Source organism: Moschus berezovskii, chromosome 3 (assembly GCF_049115385.1).
Source record: "Moschus berezovskii isolate FMDL1 chromosome 3, NW_MosBer_1.0, whole genome shotgun sequence".
NCBI classification, from domain to species: Eukaryota; Metazoa; Chordata; class Mammalia; order Artiodactyla; family Moschidae; genus Moschus; species Moschus berezovskii.
In genome coordinates, this window is record NC_142462.1 from 54791679 (window position 1) to 54807501 (window position 15823).

The 15823-nt window shown below is 45.9% G+C and overlaps 1 protein-coding gene across 6 annotated transcripts in view; it reads right to left on the minus strand.

Annotated features, from left to right (window-relative positions):
* The window catches only part of ATXN7L1 (ataxin 7 like 1), a 272758-nt gene that overhangs the window by 126285 nt on the left and 130650 nt on the right, over positions 1 to 15823 (minus strand). The window lies entirely within an intron of this gene.

The window sequence follows — 15823 nt, forward strand, 5'->3', positions numbered from 1 at the left end:
GCAAACAGATCCAAATGTCTGTCCTGGAGACCCGAGGCTTTAGAAGAGGAAGCTTGCACTGTCCCATGTGTGCCTGTGTCTGGTGTACAAACCTAGCCTTGAGATATAGCTTGTGTTCTAAGTTTAGGATTACCAACCTCTTCGTTGATGTTCTCATAATATGCCTGGATATGAGCAAAATCCAATTTTCTCACTGACTTTCTCATCAGTACAACAGATAATAACTCTAACATAGTAGATAATATCTGCTAGGCACTTTTCTAAGTGTCTTATGTAATTGAATTCATTTAATTTGATACAACAATCCTACCATGTAGGTACTATGATTATGCCCATTTTATAGATAAGGAAACTGAGACACAGAGAAGTGAAGTAACTTCCCCAAGGCTGTACAACCAGAAATGCTGGAGCTGGGATGTAAACCTAGGATTTTTGTTGCTATTCTAAATACTTATATTTGTAACCTAGTTCATATTCATAACCATTCATGCAAATGTTCAGACTGTTTATTTTTTCCATATTCTTACTTCCAGGAAAGTTATCTTCATTTTGAATCAAAATAGATACCCCACATCCATACACATACATACAATCTGGTCCCTGCAACGAAACAGGTCACTGGCTGGTGATCCCACAGCTACCCCTAGTGGATGCCTCCCAGTGTCCACTGTTCACCCCTCCCCATCTTAACACACCCACACCCAGTCCAGCATCCAGTCCTGATCCTCCAGTTAAAATGATGGCGTGCCAGTCTCCTAAGGCCAAGCTCATTGCTTTGCAAACCAGGATCTGTTGAACTGAACTGAGTCAGAGATGAAGGGACTCAACTTCCCAACCATTGTATGTTTATACGTGTGTGCTCAGTTGCTTTAGTCGTGTCCAACTCTCTGTACCCAGACAAGACTACTGGAGTGGGTTGCCATGCCCTCCTCCAGGGGATCTTCCTGACTTATGGACTGAACCTGTGTCTCCTACATTGCAGGTGGATTCTCTACCACTGAGCCACCAGGGAAGCCCGTGGGATTCATATTCTGGCATTGCTTTGACTGAGGGAGTCCGAGACGGAAAAGGAGAAGTAGGAGCATAATGTGAGGAGGAGCAGGAGCACAATGTGTGGAGAAGGAAATGGACAGCAAGTACAGGATGGAGAAGAGAAAAATCCAACGGCGACTGCGTATCTGTGCCAGGATCTGGGGCCAGGAACTCAGTGCACTGAGCCCAGTGCCAGACGCTGGGAGTGCTCAGGCAGTCTGCTGCAGAGCTGCACTTGAACGCAGCACTCCAGCTGCTGCACCGAGGGTGGGCGGGGCAGCCGCGCTCAGCGGTTCAGACTGGAAGGAAGTCTTCTCTTCAGGAACCCTCCGCTGGGTAAGGAGGCAGTGATCACCATGGCATCGGCCACACCTACAAGGTGATCTCTACACGGTCCCATGTGCCCCTCAGGGCAACACAGAGAAGGCAGCGATGGTGGTTGAGGTTTCTTTACTTTGGAGGCTGACTGCTGTGCTGTGTCACATGGCCGTGGTGCAGGAGCCAGGCGGTGCACGTACACGTGCATTTGGGCCTTCCAACTCCCAGCCTCCTGGCTCATCACCATAAAAGCTCACAATGCCAGAGGCAACAAAGCTTCCTTTCAGAACCAGCCAGCGAGACACCCAGGCGATTATTGGTTCCCTCTAACTATGATAACTTCTGAGGAAATCGATCTTTCCGCCTCAGTAACAACAAAATTGGTCTTTGCATCTGTGCAAATTATGCCGATGACAGCAATCCTGAACGCTAATCAAGTATCAGTCATTGACATGAGTGGAAAATGGAGCTAGAGTCTTTATTGAGTCCTTGTTTTGAGCAAAGCCAAGCAAGGTTGTTGGAGAAAACAGTTTTTTGAAATAGTACAGCTGAACAGAAAGGGCATGAGTGTGGAGGCCCCTAAATGCACGTGCTCCCTGGCCTCAGGTCTCCCATTTGTAAAACATGAGAACCATCAACAGCCCTCAGGTCACTGCTCATGCAGGCCTTATATAGAAGCAACGATTTATCAGACACTCAGAATAACAGGGGAGAATCAGTCTACTGGGGAGAGGGTTCCCTTTCTTGCCAAAATGTTAGCTCAGAATGTATTTCACACACACTGTGTCCATACCAGCTGAATATTCTCTTTCAAATCCCATTCAGGCTTCTGACAGATCAGGTACCTACTCAAAGGGCTGTTCTGATTTCCATTCATCCTTGGCCCAACTCAGATCTCACTCCCTTTAAGGACTCAGATTTCACCCCTGGAAGGACTGATACTAAAGCTGAAACTCCAACACTTTGGCCACCTCATGCGACAAGCTGACTCACTGGAAAAGAGTCTGATGCTAGGAGGGATTGTGGGTGGGAGAAGACGGGGACGACAGAGAATGAGATGGGTGGATGGCATCACCGACTCGATGGACATGAGTTTGAGTGAACTCCGGGAGTTGATGATGGACAGGGGGGCCTGGCGTGCTGTGATTAATGGGGTCGCAAAGAGTCGGACATGACTGAGCAACTGAACTGAACTGAAAGAGCCTTCCACTCCCAATGCAAAACCTGAATCTAACCATGAGGAAGCATCAAGCAAACCAAAAGACATTTTACAAACACATGACTCTGAGTCTTCACAAGGGTCCAGGCTGTGGATGGCAGACTGAAGTATGGTTCCTGAGTTAGGCATGCTAAATAAAGGCACAGGTCATCCTGGATTTCCAACTTTTTTTTTTTTGCTATACAGTGTAACTGGAAAAATGTGAATTATGTCCATATCAAGGATATTAGTTTCCTGATTTTGACAACTTACTACTGTTACCTAAGAGAATATCTTTGTTTCTAGGAAATACACATTGAAATATTTAGGGGTAAAGGGATATGATATTTGCAACTTACTCTCAAACTATTGAAAAATGTATAATAAATTAAAAATGGATACACACACACATATATGAGGAGGGGTGTTTGAACTATTTTTGCAACTTTTCTCTAAGTTTGAAATCGCCTTTCTTGCCCCAAACAGCAGCATTCCACAACTGACTGCATGGTTTCCCTTTCACTGTACAAATGTCCTTATAATGTGTATTTTTTTTTTTAATGTGAATGGTATATGGGAATTCTTTTCACTCTTCATACTAGCTGACTTACAGGAAAATCATGTTACAACTGGATGGATCCCGAGATCACCTGGTTCAGTCACTCTAGGTGATGAGCCCAGGACCCAGGAAGGCCTTAGGCTGGTCGTCACGCAGCTGACAGTGCCTGAGCTGACCCCGGAGCCCAGGTCCTGACCCCAGCCCAGGGTTCTTTCTTCTGCTTCACACTGTGTGACCACACCATGCATTCGGCTGCAAAGGAGTGACAGCTGTGACAGGACACTGATCCTCTCGGCCTTTGGGCCAATGGCTGGGGCCCCATCAGGACAGGGGTCCAGGTCCATCTCTCTGTTTATTGCAGAGGAACCATGGAATGAAAAATGTTGGGCAGCTGATCTAATCTCATCTGTCCCCAGGGCTCTAAGGACCACCTATATGCTAATAAGCCTCAGGCTTGTCTCTCTGACCCTGACCTCTGTCTGAAGTCCATAATCCTATATCCAGCCATCTGCCAACTCCTGCCCATTGAACTGGCACATCTAATGTAACAGATGCATCCATAACCAGGTGTTAGATTGTTTCCTCCAACTCCTTGCTTTTCCTTATCTCCATCCAGTACCACCATTCACCCACTGTCCAGGCCCAAACCCAGGGGCCACCCTAGCCTCCTGCAGCTCTCTGACATCTCACAGATGATCCACCCACGTGTGCATGCTCAGTGGTTATCATGTTCAACTCTTTTCGACCTCATGGGCTCTAGCCCTGGGATTTTTCAGCAAGAATACTGGAATGGGTTGCCGTTCCCTTCTCCAGGGGAATCTTCCTGATCCAGAGATCGGACCCGAGTCTCCTGTGTCTCCTGTAATGGCAGGCGGATTCTTTACCACTGAACCACCTGGGAAGCATGCCTTCCAAAGGAAGACCTCCAGAACGCACTTTTCCCCAGTGTCACCATGTCCCCAGTGTCACCATCACCAGTCCAACCCAGGCCACCATGATTTCTCACATGAATTTCCCCAGGCACCTTCTGATGGTATCTGGCCCCACCCTTCCCCTTTCTACTGGGTGTTCCCTACCCAGCAACCACAGTAAGCCTGTCTCTTCCCATCTAAAATCTGTCCAAGAACTTCCATCTCAGAATAAAACCCAAGTACTTACAAGAGTTTAGCTGACTGAGCCTCCATGTGTGGTCTGGTTCCTTTCTCAGGATGCTTTACCCCCAGCCTTTTGTTGCCCAGAAGCATGACCACCCCAGTGTGCTCCAGCTTCAGGGTCTTCCCCCACTGCCCACTTTGCCCAGAGTCCTTCTGCCAAGTGTCCACAATGCTCTGACTTCACACTGAGCCTGGCCTCAAGCCTCTTCAGACAGGACTTCCCTGACTAGCTCGTGTACAAGAGCACCCCCTTCCCTTCTCCACACTGCCTTTTCTTCTCCTGCCATCATATGCTTATTTGTTTACTGTTTCTAACCCTATCAAGTTCCTAGAGGCTGTGAATCTACTTGGTTCCCCGGATTCCAGCCACTGCTTGGCACATAACAGGAGCTCAATATATATGTATTAAAGTAATGAATGAACCCATTACATTGAAAAGGTAAGGAGCAGAATGATGCCTATAATATACAGTCATTCATTAAACAAGAAAAAGAAATAAGCACATCTCTGCTTGCCCATCTTCGGGAGGATTTAACAGCTGTGGCCTCCAGGAGGGTGAATGGGTGACCTCAGTGGGGGGCCTTTTGGTGTTGTCTGAATTTTTCAGTTCATACGCGTACTACTGATTGGATGAATTCAAAAAATATACATACATATATCTAATCATTATGCTGCTAAGTCACTTCAGTCATGTCCAACTCTGTGTGACCCCATAGATGGCAGCCCACCAGGCTCCCCCGTCCCTGGGATTCTCCAGGCAAGAACACTGGAGTGGGTTGCCATTTCCTTCTCCAATGTGTGAAAGTGAAAAGTGAAAGTGAAGTCGCTCAGTCGTGTCCGACCATTAGCGACACCACGGACTGCAGCCTACCAGGCTCCTCCATCCATGGGATTTTCTAGGCAAGAGTACTAGAGTGGCTTGCCATTGCCTTCTCTGATTATATTATATATCTAAAACAAACACAATGTTATAACAATTATATCTAAAAAAAAAAAAGTCCCCCTGTAATTAAATCCACATTTTCTCCCCCAAAGTGTAAAGGATACTTCTATCAGTATGTCAAAACATATATGCATTACAAATATAAAATCATGGTACACAAATTTCATACATACAATACATAACAAGATATGATTTGTTTTCATTGCAACACAACACAGTATAGCTTATCAAAACCCAGATTAAGAGACATTACATCTTAAACCTACAGTCACAGTTCTCAGAAAAATTCTACATATGCAAAAGCCCCTTAGAGACCTAATAAAAAGTAACTGAGAAGAGGACTAAGAAAGAAGAAACAAAGGCAAACATAAAACAAGGGCTTCTCAGGTGGCAGTAGTGGTAAAGAACTTGCCTGCCAATGCAGGAGACGTAAGAGATGTAGGTTTGACCCTGGGTTTATAAGATCCCCTGGAGGAGGTCATGGCAACCCACTCCAGTATTCTTGCCTGGACAATCCCATGGACAGAGGAGCCTGGCAGGCTACAGTGCACTGGGTCGCAGAATCTGACACGACTGAAGCGACTGAGCACAGCACATGTGTATATATATAAAACACATCAATACCTCCCAACCCCAAAGCCCAGCCTGGGTGGGTCCATGACTTTTCCAGGTCTGAGGGTCTTGTGACTCTCTGTTGGACCTGTTAATGTCTTGGCCACCCACCATCATAATCATAAAATAATTATGAGAAGACACGGTCAAAGCAGACTTAGCTTCCATTTGTGAGAAGTGGCAACAGGCAGTTGTGGAATGCTGGACTTGGACTTGGAATACCTGTGAGAGTGGCCCAGTGCTCTTCCTACCTAAAGGACTCTGGGAAAATCACCTGCATGGCCTCAGTGAGTCGGGGTGTGGCAAGAGGATGTAGAGGCCTGCTATGTCACCTTGGAGGTCTCTCCAGCTCCAGCAATCTGTTTCTGTTCTGATTAGATGGTGCCGGATGGACCACATAAAGAGACAGACAGATGAAATGCTTCTGAGATCCATGGGGACATAATCCTGACATCTCAGGAATCCTCTGGCCAGACAATGACCCAGTGGCGTATCCTCCAAGCTACTTGAGCCTGGCGATGACTGGGCCGGAGAACTGAGGCTCACCCTCCTGCCTTCAGAGGCTTCTTCCTCCAGTCTGGGGCTTGCAGCTTTTGTACCGTGTGCCTCTGCCAGCTTTGACTAGCCAAGCGAAGCACTCTGGGTGCTGCCACACATGAGTAAAAGCAAGATAACCTGGAGCCAGGAGTGGGCAGAGCTGTCTCCGTGTCCCCAGAGCCGGGGCCACCCTGGGAGACCGGGGAACGCGGGGCAGGCCAATTAAGGTGAGCTTCCCTTTCCTGAAAAATGCTGGAAAGAAAAAATGGCAGAGAAGAGTTCTCAGCAAGTCTGGGGAAAGGCCCTGAAGTGGGGATGGGGATGGGAGCGGGAGAGGCAACTCGTGGACACTGGACAGGGATTCTCAAATATGCTGCAGGAGAGGAAGGAATGAAACAGTGTGGATGCCCAGGACACAGCCTCTTGCTTGGGAGTGCCCCATGTTACTGTTCTCCTTGTTAGGTCTGTCTTGCTATTTGAGCAGAAACTAATGTGAAGGTAGGTCTGTGCACACCCTTTGCACACGCCAGGGAGTTGGTGGAGGGGTGTTTAGGAACATGCTGGGTTTCAGAGGGGATTCCCTGTGGAAACAAAGAGTTCTCTAGACAGTCCCCCAGAGTTTAGGGGATGGTTACTGCTCTGAATTCTGCTATGAAGGATACAGAGTCTAGAGGAAGAAAAGATAAAATGAAAATACTGTAAATGAAAATGAGACAGAAAATGTGTCTTTCAAAAGGAGTCTGGTGATGTCTCTATGGTTTGCTTTTTTCAACCGGTACTTGCTTTTAAGGTCTAATTCTGCCCTTATTTTGGAAACTCAGGAGTTCAAAACTGTGAGGCTATCTTTTCCTGGGTCGGGGCGGGTGAGAATTAAAGGTATACAAAGTTGTCACACTCAGAAAAGGGTGACAAAAAGAGGTTGCCTAAACTCCATCCCTGGATATTAAAGAAGATGTAAGACAGCATTTAGGCTGGTGGACTCAGACTGAAGGAGTGGCAGACCCATTCATGGGGGTGTAGGTAGGGCCTGCACTTCTTTATTTCAAAAAGCCCCAGAGATAATTGTAATTCAACCTAGTTCTCTGTTGTCGTCTCTGAATCCCCCTCCCCCAAGTCCAAACTCCCTGTTGAGAACCACTGTTGGACATATTGCCTAAAAAATGAATCAGTCGGTGAGGTTTCTCCCCGCACTATCATAAAATCCTACTGTACCCGTAACAGCCATGCTCCATAGGAACCTCCTAGGCCTTCAAATGGGACACCTGGGACTTTATCTTTTTAAAAAAATTTTTTCTATTTAATTGCAGGCCAGAACAGTGTATAGATTATGGATACTTCAGAAAGAAGCTGAGATGGAAAAGTCTGTCTTCACACCAAAGGAAGATAAAGTCCCAATTCCCAGCTCCAGGGCCTGCTCTGTCATCCACCAGTTTGCGTTTTGAACAATGTCTTTGTGAGCAGTTAAATATAACGGATGATGCAATTTTATATTTACAATTGTACTTTCAAAAATGCCACCTTTATCAATCGTCATCCTCAAAATCCGTAAGAGGCCCCTCACTGCTCCTTAAAATAAAGCACGCACTCTGAAAGTGGGTTTTCCTTTTTTCTCAGTTGGTGTCCACAGCTTTCTGTGGTCTGGCTCCAAGGTGATGTTCCTAACTGCCCTCTCTTATGCCCTCTGCCACGCACTCCTATCACTGCCAGCTGGCCCGCTGCCCCACTGTTTCATATTCCTCTTCAGGGCTTCAACAACTGCGGGGAACTGAATCATTAGGGCTATAGATGCATCCTGACTATTCCCCAACTGCTGGAATTTTTTTTCTCTTCTCTGAATACTGCTATGAAGGATATAAGGAATCAGCTAGTCCAGTGGTTCTGAATTTTGGCCAGTCACTGGAATACGGAATTATGAGGGAGGGGAGGGTGGGATTTATTTTATTTGATCGAGGTATAACATGCATACAAGAGACGCTACAAATCACTGATGTGTCACCTGTGATTCGTACTTTGGACGCACAAAACACCCTCAAATAAGCAGCACTCAGGTCAAGAAACAGAAGCTACCAGCACCCCAGAAAAGCTTGCGTAAAGGAAGCTTTTAAAATCTGACACATTTAGAACAACTATGCTGCTGCTGACAAGTGCTCAGTCCGACTCTTTGCGACCCCATGGATTATAGCTCACCAGGTTCCTCTGTCCATGGGATTTTCCAGGCAAGAATACTGGAGTGGGTTGCCATTTCCGCCTTTAGGGGATATTCCTGACCCAGGGATCAAACCCGCATCTCTTGTGTCTCCTGCATTGGCAGGTGGATTCTTTACCACTAGCACCACCTGGGAAGCCTCCAAGAGCAACTATACTCTAACAACAACAACAACAACAACAAATTCTCACTTTCAGCCCCAAGCTTTCGAGATTCTGATTCCTAAATGTGAAGTGAAGCCCAAGAATTTGCACATTTAAGATCTCCCCAGGGGTTTCCCACATACCACCAGGCCTGGATACTACCAATCTACTGAAGGTTTCCAAATCACCCGAGATGTCACCCAGGGGTTGGCAGTGGAGACAGGGTGCTGTCAAACCTGCCTTCCTCTTCAGTCAGAGCCACGGGCATCTCCTTCTTAAATAGAATCTCTCTCTGTGGATACAGACAATCCCTTAATCCTCAATTCTGAAAGCCACCTGTATTAGTCAGCATTTGATCCAAGAAGTGAACCTATAAGAATGGATCTGAACATACAGGTATATGTACCTGTATATCTATGGGTCTATTCCAAATATTTGACCTTTTACAATAGCAACTGTTATTTAAAAGGCCTCTGTAAGGCTGTTGCTTTTGCATCTGATGATGGAGTGTGAAGTCCACAGGGCAGGCATTGGGAAGAAAAGAGGACAGAAAGTAGCAGAGACCAAGAACAATTTGGAACTCATAAGCTTTAATTGGAACCCCATGAGGATGAACTGAAACTTCTGTCCATTCTTTATACCTTTTACTTCCACGTTATGCATGTTCCCACAGAAGCCAGAGCCCTTCAAGAAACTAAACACACAGACTTGGCCCAGGAGTCGGAGAGGCTGAATGAGGATCCAGGGAAGGTGGAGCAACTGCAGGTCTGGCCTCTGCCCACCAGCGAGGTCAGCAGCCAACTGGCAACAGCACATGTGGTACAAAATGGCTGCTGCTGTGCCTTCCTTCTCCAGATTTCCCTGACCTCTCCATGGCCCAGCCAATGAGCAACCCACAGGATAGGGAATTCTGGGAAATGCAGTTTAATCCAGCCAGGTCTGTATAGTCAAAGCTATGGTTTTTCCTGTCATGTACAGACATGAGAGTTGGACCATAAAAAAGGCTGAGGGTCTAAGAATTGATGCTTTTGAACTGTGGTGTTGGAAAAGACTCTTGAGAGTCCCTTGGAGTGCAAGGAAATCAAACCAGTCCATCCTAAAGGAAATCAACCCTGAACATTCAACGGAAGGACTGACGCTGAAGCTGAAGCTGCAATACTTTGGCCACCTGTTGTGAAGAGCTGACTCACTAGAGAAGACCCTGATGCTGGGAAAGACTGAAAGCAGGAGGAGAGGGGACAAGGACGAGATGGTTGGATGGCATCACCGACGCAGTACACATGGTTTGAGCAAGCCCTGGGAGATGGGAAGGACAGGGAAGCCTGGCGTGCTGCAGCCCACGGGTTTGCAAAGAGTCGGACATGACTGGGTGACTGAATAACAACCACCAGCCAGGTCAGCACCTGAAAATCCACTACCCCCCGTCTGATCACTGGTTCTCAAGCTTGGCTGCACACTGAAACCAATGTGGAGCTTTAAAAACCTTATGCCAGTGTTTTAAACCTGCCAACAGGATATGTGAAAGCTGCCCAGGTTGCACTAACATGTAGTCAAGGCTGACAGGCTGATGAGAACCTCAGTGCTATCCCCAACCCAGGATAACAGAAGATAAATTTTACTCTTGTTTTCGCCCTAAGAGGAGCACTAAAAGACCTGGTTATTTTTCTGAAGGTCCTAAAATGTTTTTCTTCTTATCCTGCCTTCTGGCATCTGTCTGCCTTCCCTTCTTGAACTTAGCCACAATCGTCCTCAGCACATTGGCTGCGTGTGTCTTGGACAAAGCCCTTCTTAGTTATCTTCCCAGTCTAATTGGATCAAGAGCATGATGGGCAGATCCTGAGATCATCCCAAAGTAATCATAGTGAACTGGAATCTCAGAGGTTTTCACTGTTAAGCTTCTAAATAAAGTATCTCTTCCTCCTAGGCATAGACTAACTAAATGATTATAACACTGCAAAGTGGTCAGCGAATGCTTAATCACTGTAACATGAGCCAGTGTTGGCAAGAGCCAGAGTATGAGCACGTGAGTCATTGAGCTGCCACTGCAAGACCAGGGACTGAACCTGGGCCACGGCAATGAAAGCCTGCAGTCCTAACACTAGGCCACCAGGGAATTCCTGTGGGGTCCTTCAAGGATGGCTGAAAACGGAGCCCAAGAGGGGTCACTGCAGGAAAGGAAGTAGGAAAGGAGGTGGGGGCTGAGAAGAGCGTGGGTTCAAGTTCCTCCCATACCACTAACTAGTGGAGGAGCCTTGGGCAAGTCACTGGCTTAGAAGTCAATGCTTCTAAGCCTCAGTACCAGCCCTGCCTCCCTCATGCAGTCACAGAGAATATCAGAAGAGATGTAAGAGAAGTTAGAGGCAAGAAAGCCCCAAAGCACAGACATTTGTTTGTGCAAGGCAGTTGTGTTAACTCTGCTACAAAACTTGTATCATGGAACAGTTCTCTAGATTATGGATTATTTAGATCCTTGTTTTCCTTCTATCTACGATGCGGTTATTTCTAACGAGATCCACTGAAGTGTGAGAATGACACCATTGGTTAAATAAGGTCTTTAGGATTTCCTTTGGGTTTCTATTATTTATGCTCTCCCCCTCCTTCCCATAGCAGACAGTGAAGACTGCTGAGCCACCCCAGTCTATACTCAGTAAGTTTACACAGAGAGAACCTTTATAAGACATAACAGTGAAATAACCTTTCACAGCATCTGTGTGAAGTGAAACTGGAGTGGATCAGCAGTGCTACATATTTTTACTGAACCATGTTTATTATTTAAGGTAGCTATTTCTGTGCTGGAATCAGGCTTTAAGCTCCCTGAGGGCAAGGGCTGACTTCAGATCACATGTCATGTGGATCTGCACCAGTGCCAAGGGCAGTGCAGTAGAAAGGACACTGGGCGTGGGGAGCCAAAGCTCCAGGTTCCAGGCATAGCCCTGCCCCTCAAAAGTCATTTTAATCCTCTCAGCCTCAGTTTCCTCCTCTATAAAGTGGAAGTTACCCACTTAATGGGATTTTCAGTTTAGTTCAGTTCAGTCACTCAGTTGTGTCCGATTCTTTGTGACCCCATGCATTGCAGCACGTCAGGCCTCCCTGTCCATACCAACTCCCGGAGTTCACTCAGACTCACCTCCATCAAGTTGGTGTTGCCATCCAGCCATCTCATCCTCTGTCATCTCCTTCTCCTCCTGCCACCAATCCTTCCCAGCATCATGGTCTTTTCCAGTGAGTCAACTCTTCCCATGAGGTGGCCAAAGTATTGGAGTTTCAGCTTTAGCATCAGTCCTTCCAATGAACACCCAGGACTGATCTCTTTTAGAATAGACTGGTTGGATCTCCCTGCAGTCCAAGGGACTCTCAAGAGTCTTTTCCAACACCACAGTTCAAAAGCATCAATTCTTCGGCGCTCAGTCTTATTCACAGTCCAACTCTCACATCCATACCTGACTACTGGAAAAACCATAGCCTTGACTAGATGGACCTTTGTTGGCAAAGTAATGTCTCTGCTTTTTAGTATGCTATCTAGGTTGGTCATAACTTTCCTTCCAAGGAGTAAGCGTCTTTTAATTTCATGGCTGCAATCAGCAAACGCAGTGATTCTGGAACCCAAAAAAATAGTCTGACACTGTTTCCACTGTTTTTCCATCTATTTCCCATGAAGTGATGGGACCAGACCAGATGCCATGATCTTAGTTTTCTGAATGTTGAGCTTTGAGCCAACTTTTTCACTCTCTTCTTTCACTTTCATCCTGAGGCTTTTTAGTTCCTCTTTACTTTCTGCCATTAGGGTGGTGTCATCTGCATATCTGAGGTTATTGATATTTCTCCTGGCAATCTTGATTCCAGCTTGTGTTTCTTCCAGCCCAGCGTTTCTCATGATGTACTCTGCATAGACGTTAAATAAGCAAGGTGACAATATACAGCCTTGACGTATTCCTTTTCCTATTTGGAACCAGTTTCCTATCTGGAACCATTGTTCCATGTCCAATTCTAACTGTTGCTTCCTGACCTGCATATAGGTTTCTCAAGGGGCAGGTCAGGTGGTCTGGGATTCCTATATCTTTCAGAATTTTCCACAGTTTATTGTGATCCACACAGTCAAAGGCTTTGGCATAGTCAATGAAGCAGAAATAGATGTTTTTCTGGAACTCTCTTGCTTTTCCCATGATCCAGCAGATGTTGGCAATTTGATCTCTGGTTCCTCTGCCTTTTCTGAATCCAGCTTGACCATCTGGAAACTCACGGTTCACATATTGCTGAAGCCTAGCTTAGAGAATTTTGAACATTACTTTACTAGCGTGTGAGATGAGTGCAATTGTGCGGTAGTTTGAGCATTCTTTGGCATTACCTTTCTTTGGGATTGGAATGAAAACTGACCTTTTCCAGTCCTGTGGCCACTGCTGAGTTTTCCAAATTTGAAGACATATTAAGTGTAGCACTTTCACAGCATCATCTTTCAGGATTTGAAATAGTTCAACTGGAATTCCATCACCTCCACTAGCTTTGTTCATAGTGATGCTTTCTAAGGCCCACTTGACTTCACATTCCAAGATGTCTGGCTCTAGGTGAGTGATCACACCATGGTGAGTATCTTGGTTGTTTAGATCTTTTTTGTGCAGTTCTTCTAAGTATTCTTGCCACTTCTTCTTAATATCTTCTGCTTCTGTTAGGTCCATACCATTTCAGTCCTTTATTGAGCCCATCTTTGCATGAAATGTTCCCTTTCAGTTCAGTTCAGTCACTCAGTCGTGACCGATTCTTTGTGACCCCATGAATCACAGCACGCCAGGCCTCCCTGTCCATCACCAACTCCCGGAGTTCACCCAAACTCATGTCCATTGAGTTGGTGATGCCATCCAGCCATCTCATTCTCTGTTGTCCCCTTCTCCTCCTGCCCCCAATCCTTCCCAGCATCAGAGTCTTTTCCAGTGAGTCAACTCTTTGCATGAGGTGGCCAAAGTATTGGAGTTTCAGTTTTAGCATCAGTCCTTCCAATGAAAACCCAGGATCAATCCTTTAGAATGGACTGGTTGGATCTCCTTGCAGTCCAAGGGACTCTCAAGAGTCTTCTCCAGCACCAGAGTTCAAAAGCATCAATTCTTCCCTTGGTATCTCTAATTTTCTTGAAGAGATCGCTAGTCTTTCCTATTCTGTTGTTTTCCTCTATTTCTTTGCACTGATCGCTGAGGAAGGCTTTCTGATCTCTCCTCGCTATTCTTTGGAACTCTGCATTCAGATGCTTATATCTTTCCTTTTCTCCTTTGCTTTTCACTTGTCTTCTTTTCACAGCTATTTGTAAGGCCTTCCCAGACAGCCACTTTGCTTTTCTGCATTTCTTTTCCATGGGGATGGTCTTGAACCCTGTCTCCTATACAATGTCATGAACCTCTGACCATAGTTCATCAGGCACTCTATCTATCAGATCTAGTCTTTTAAATCTAGTTCTCACTTCCACTGTATAATCATAAGGGATTTGATTTAGGTCATATCTGAATGGTCTAGTGGCTTTCCCTACTTTCTTCAATTTAAGTCAGAATTTGGCAATAAGGAGTTCATGATCTGAGAAACAGTTTTTGCTAACTGTATAGAGCTTCTCCATCTTTGGCTGCAAACAATTTAATCAGTCTGATTTTGGTGTTGACCATCTGGTGATGTCCAGGTGTAAAGTCTTCTCTTGTGTTGTTGGAAGAGGGTGTTTGCTATGACCAGTGCATTCTCTTGGCAAAACTCTATTAGCCTTTGCCCTGCTTCATTCCGTGCACCAAGGCCAAATTTGCCTGTTACCCTAGGTGTTTCCTCACTTCCTACTTTTGCATTCCAGTCTCCTATAATGAAAAGGACATTTTTTTTTTGGTGTTAGTTCTAAAAGATCTTGTAGGTCTTCACAGAACCGTTCAACTTCAGCTTCTTCAGTGTTACTGGTGAATCCCAGCATTACATCGGATTTTAGACAACGTGAATTTAGACAATGTGTGGCAAAATACTTCTGTGACCCCAAAGTGCCGAGCCAGTGGGAGAAATGTGCTAAGAGCTGCCACTTCTCAGAAAGGAGGTACTGACTGATTTTCTTATTGAAGACAGGGAGGCACAGAGGGATGGGGTCAACCTTAGGCTGCAGATGCGGAGATGCTCAGGGGTGGAGGTGACCAAGAAAGTGATGTCCCCAGAAGCCTGCAGTGATCAGAGTGACAGCAGTGGCTTTCTCATTGCCCACCTGTGCTTCTTCTGCTGTTGCAAGCTGTTTGCTGGCCTGGTCCCTTGTTTATTCATTTGTTCATCAAGTGTGTTTTGTTTTTTAATTTTTAAAATATTTATTTACTTAAATAAATATTTTATTTATTTAAATATTTTAAAATATTTATTTATTTTCAGCTGTGTCGGGTATTTGTTGCTTTGTGGACTTTCTCTAGTTGCGGTGAGCAGGGGCTACTCTTGCAGTGCACTGGCTTCTCACTGCAGTGGCTTTTCTTGCTGCGGAGCACAGGCTCTAGGTGCGCGGGCTTCAGCAGTTGTGGCTCCCTGGCTGTAGAGCACCGGCTCAATAGTAGTAGTGCACAGACTGGGCTCCACCTCACACCTCACAGCATGTGGAATCTTCTGGAATCAAATATCGAACCCATGCCTCCTGCACTGGCAGGTGGATTCTTTACCACTGAGCCACCAGGGAAGCCCAGCTCATCAGGTTTTTATTGAGCATCTACTCTGTGCCATGCCCTGTGCTGGAGGCTGAAAATTGAATGGTGAGCAAACCAGGACAAGGCCCCTGCCCTCAAGGAGCTGACCTACCCTACTGATTCCCAACAGGTTGGACTCGGGCTTCTGCACTGACAGAGTTGGACAACTAGCTTCACGAAGCTGCCCCAGAGACAGGTGTAAATGTTGTGTTTTAGTAAGATTCTAGATTGAAGTTAAAAAATATCAACATGTTGAGGCCAGATCTGCTGAGAAGAGAAAGAAGGGAAACTCCCAACTCCCTTTCAGGTCTTCCCTTATTGTGCTCCCACCTCAGGTTTTCAGAGTCCTGTTCTTTATGACTTCACCCTCTATCGAAATGAACTCTCATCTAACTCATTCAAACTAAGATGGCAAATGCCTTGGTGAAAGCCTTGAGGTAAAGGAATGAC